General features: G+C 45.3%; 1 pseudogene; it reads left to right on the top strand.

Annotated features, from left to right (window-relative positions):
• Nucleotides 1-2,258: 2,258 nt before the first annotated feature.
• On the top strand, nt 2,259-4,392 carry LOC113260716 (non-receptor tyrosine-protein kinase TYK2-like; annotated as a pseudogene).
• Nucleotides 4,393-5,117: the final 725 nt, after the last annotated feature.

Here is a 5,117-nt window from a genome sequence, read left to right as displayed (position 1 = left end):
TCCAGTGTCAACTTGCATAGCTTTCTATGTTCTTAACATATCTGCCCCTCTCTCTGCTTTTCATTGAACTATTTTAGCAAGGTCTCATTATATCTTGACTAGTTTACATATAATAAACTCTAAATTTATCACTTATACTAACAAAAACATGGCTAGAATGTAATGACTTAAAAGAATATATTAGTCTGCTCAGGCCGCCATAACAAAATGCCACAGACTGAGTGGCTAAAGAAACAGAAATTAATTTTCTCACAGTTCTGGAGGCTACAAGTCCAGTCAGTTTAGTTCTTGGTGAGGACTTTCTTCTTGGCTCATAGTTCTAGTTCTGTCCTTACATGACCCTTCCTCAGTGCCTGTGTGGGTGGGATAGTGGGAGGTCTGAGAAGAGCCAGCTCTCTGGTGTGCCATCTTATAAAGAGACTAACCCATCAGATCAGGGCCCTGCCTTTAAGATCTAAGTTAACCTTAGTTACTCCTTAGTATCCCATCTCCAAATACAGCCGCACTGGGGATAGGGCTTCAACATATGAATTTGGTGAGGGTGTGGGGACCATAATCAGTCTATAATAGACTACTACTAAAATTAGATTTATAACACCATTAAAATATCCTTTTAAAAACTAATATTAAATATTAAGACTTTCAATAACGGCTGTAATTATGAAAAGTAAAACCCAAAGTTTCTTCCAATCTGTTCTATGATATTTCTTTACGCTTTTGTTCGTTGATTGGTGGCAAAACAAATCACCTCTTCCTATAGATTTAGGACATGATAGCATAATTTTCTTTTATTTTGAAAATCTATTAGATATACACATACACACAGAGATATAAAATATGCAGTTATGGGTATATTATATTAGTTATATACATAAGATACCAAATATGTAAAATCTATGTTTCTACATACTACTACCAGAATAATAAACTGATTGGGCTATAACTTTCAGATAACATTGGGAGAGGTAGAAATTAAATTATCTTTCCGTGTTTACAAAGCAAAGCCTTATAAATTGACATTCATAATCAGAATTATTTCTGCATGTTTCTTGTTACTTGGGCTCTGTGATAGATTATTACTAAATGAATGTGATGGACTTCATCTGAGTTCTACATAATTTATCATTGCCTAAAAATTCAAGGACATGACAGAAGAAAATGCTGAGAATATAAAAATTAGGTATGTGCTTATCAGGCATGGGTCTTATTCAGTATACCGGGAGAAATTCTATAGAACAGAATTATATGTATCACATAGCATTTTTTTTCAATAAAAATGTGTAAAATAGAGAAAGAAAAACATTAAGGAACTTAGAATAATATCTCATGGAATATTTTAAATTCTAACCATCAGTTCAAGAGACCACAAAACTAGAAAAAAGTACCAAGAATAATAATGAATATTAGTACAGATTTTCATGAAATTTTATGTTAATTTCCATATAATGTATTAGAATAAGGACAGCTGAAGTTAAGAAAAAATCATGATTAATCATAATAATTTATCCAAGAAGTAATAAATTTCACAGATGATTTTGTACTTTATAATTTTATTTCCACTTAAATCATTTGTGATAATTATAAAATCACATACTATATATGTAGATATTGATATTTTTCATAAAGTCGCAAAAATGTGATTTTTACACAAGTATCAGTATGGACCCCCAATACATGTATTACTTAAATATATATATATACACACAAAGAGAAAGAGAGAATGCAATTGTTAACAAATGCAACTAGTGCTAATTAAATGTGTTCTATGCACAAAAGAACCTGATTACCAAACTTTCATTTATTCTCTTTAAAATATTGGTGAATTATTTAACTGAGAGCATTATATGAATTGTAACACCTTACAAACTAATAATATTATTACATTAACATGTTTTAAATTTTGATCATTATTTGCAAGTGTTGATTATGTATTTCTCTTTATTCACCATCAAGTTATTAAAAGCAAGTTGGGAGGGTGGTGGCTGCCAGTGGCTGTGGGGCAGGGTCTGGGGTTGGAGCCTGAGTCCCAGGGAAAGGTGATGTGCTGAATGTGTAACATGCAGAACCGCATAGAGATGTCACAACCTTTTCATGGCAATGCTCTCAGCATCTCCATTTTCCAGTGGGGAACTTGAGGCCCATTGTGGCTAAGTGACTTACCTGAGCTGACACTGGAAGGACCAAGATTCACCCCCTGGTGTGTCTGGCCACACCTATCTGCCTGGTGATTGTGAGAAACCAAGCCAGCTGTCAAGAGGATGCCTCTGTGCCACTGGGGTGCCACCACCAAGGACATAAGGCCCTAGGGGAATGGAGTCAGTGCATGGCCACCAGGGGAGGCCTGAAGTCCTTCTGCACTGACCTGGCCCTGGCGAGGGGACCTCTGGGTCACCTTCAAGGAGGCCACATTAACCTCAGAGGAGGTCTGGATCCACATCGCACACAAAGTCGGCATCACTCCACGATGCTCCAATCTCTGCTCTCTTCGATGCCCAAGCCCAGGTCTGGCTGCCTGCGAACCACATCTTAGAGTTCTGGGAGATGTGAGCCTGACAATGCACTTCCGCATGAGGTTTTATTTCTGGAACTGGCATAGCATGAATCCTCAGGACCCATCATGTATGGCTGTGGGCCCACAGAGGCCAAGTCTTCTTCAGAATAAGCAGAGCAGGGGTGCCACTCCTGAACCCAACCTCCTTTGAGTACCTTTTTGAGCAGGGCAAGCATGAGTTTGTGAATGATGTTGGCATCCCTGTGGGAGCTATTGCTTGAGGAGGAGAGCCACCATCTTAAGAACAAGAGTCTGGGCATGGTCTTTATGCATCTCTGCCACCACGCTCTCTGCGATGGTGTCCCCCTGGAGAAGGTGGCCAAGAAGATCAGCTTCAACAACTGCATCCCACACTGCTTCAGTCTGCAGATCTGGCCGCATGATGTGTTGACGCCACTGTGCCTATGGAGCATCTCCTACAGGTTTGTGTGGGCCTTCCAGCCAGGCCTTGTCTCCCAGCAGGTCATCACGGTCATGTATCTGGCCGCACTGGAGGTCATGTATCTGGCTGCACTGGAGCAGGTGGCACCCTGCGTATGTGTGCCACCTGGAGCTTCTACGCCAGGTTGTTGGGGGAGCCCTGGTATATCCAGGATAGGGGACGGGCCCCTCCAGAGATGGCCTGAGTTTGACACTGGATCCCCCGCACATGAGGTGCTAGTGACAGGTACTGGTAGCATCCAGTGGCAGCCGTACAGGCAGAGGGTCCCAATGGCAATGGCAGCAGCAGGAATCACCATGCCGGCCCATCTGGGAAGAAAAACGAGACCCAAGAGGTGGGTTACCAGCCAGCGGACAGGGCTCCAGAAGCACCATGGGCCTACTCCTATGACTTCTAGGATATCACCCATGTGGTGAAAGAAAGCCACATCAGCAACCACTGTCAGGACAAGTGCCTGGAGCTGACCCTGCCTTCCTGGGCTGTGGCCCTGTCCTTGGTATTGCAGTGGACAGTTATTTCTGCCTGACAGCCGACTAGAGCCACTACTTGTGTGTGGGTGGCTCCTCAATAGCTGGTGATGAGCATCCAAGATGGTGTCCATGGACCCTGCTGAAGCCTTTCATGCCGGCCAAGCTACAGCCCAAGGATGGCCTCTACTTCATCCACTGGAGCACCATCCACCTCAGCCACCTCACCCTTACAGTGGCCCCTTGTGACCAGGCAAACAGCACACAGCACTCGCACCTGTGTAAATTTCCCATTGAGCTGCAGCCTGGGTGCTCCAGTCTGGAGGGCTGGGACCAGTGCTTCCCCAGCGTGCAGAAGCTGCGAGCCACCCTGCAGGGTTACTTGCTGTAGGCTGATGACAACTGTTTCTTCCTGCACTGCTGCTGCCTGCCATGGCCAGGAAAGAGCTCCACCTTCATCATCACGTGGGGGCCTCAGGCTGGCACTAGACCACCCAACCTCAGCCAGCTCAGCTTCCACTGGGTCTGCCAGGATGACATCACCCAGCTGTCCCACGTGGGCCAAAGCATGAGGAACCATGTGTATGAGGGCATCTTATGAGTGGGAGGCAGAGGCCCCAAGCAGGGAAGAGCAGCTGGTGGGGACCCCCCCAACACCCAGTGGGGGCCATGAGCAGGACCTCCAATTGGTACTCACGGTAGTCACCAGGACATTGCCTTGGCCTTCTGCAAGATATCCAGCCTTATGAACGAAGTCTTCCGCACGGACCTGCCCTTTGTGCATTGCATTTGCAGGCACAGCTCTGAGAACTTCCTGGAGACACAGTATGTGGAGCATGGGCCTCTGGACGTGTGGCTGAGGCCAGGGGTGGGCCTGGAAGGGGGCAGTGGCCCAGCAGCTGGCCAGCACCCTCAGCTACCTGGGCAGGTAGAATGGATACCCTGGATAGCCTCCAAGTGCCTGGCAGTGCCAAAACCTAACCATTGCAGCCGATAAATGGAGCCACCCTCCTGGAGACCTACTTCAATGAAGAGACCCCCCTGTAGTGTTGTGCCCCTCGGAGAAAGAGTGCTTCTACCAGAAGCAGCACAGGCTTCCCTGCCCTCATGCCCTGAGCTGGCCCCGCTCACCAGCTAGGGTCTGACCCGTGAGCCAGCTCAGTGGTCCTCCTTCTGCACCGTCTTGCCTGACCTCACTGGGTTGTAGCTTCAGAGTGAGCCCCACCCCATAGCTGGGGCCCCTGCTTATGCAGCGCTGTGCACCTGAGGTTTCCTCATAGTGGCAGAGCATGTGTGCCTGTATCTAATTCACTTAGGGGCATGCAGACACCTGTGCTCCCCTTAGTGTTTTATTTGGGGACAGCCACAACTTCTTTGGACAAATTAGGCCCTTGGAAATTTTTGCTTTTGTTTTTTCTCTTGATGAAATACGCCTTACCCCATCGAATGAATGAATGAATGAATGAATGAATGACGAAATAAATAAATAAATAAATGCAAGTTAGGAGATGTCTAAATGAAGGCCAGTACATCTGGAGAAACAGCTCAGATGTGTTAGATAAGAAAGACCTTGAGATTTCATTAAAATTCTAAGTTTTATCTAAGCGCCTACATAACAAAACACCTAGACAAATTTAAATATCTATTAGAGTTATCT

This window comes from Ursus arctos, unplaced genomic scaffold, assembly GCF_023065955.2.
Source record: "Ursus arctos isolate Adak ecotype North America unplaced genomic scaffold, UrsArc2.0 scaffold_15, whole genome shotgun sequence".
Taxonomy (NCBI): Eukaryota; Metazoa; Chordata; class Mammalia; order Carnivora; family Ursidae; genus Ursus; species Ursus arctos.
Note: the sequence above shows the minus strand (reverse complement) of the source record. Positions and strands in the feature narration are given on the sequence as shown.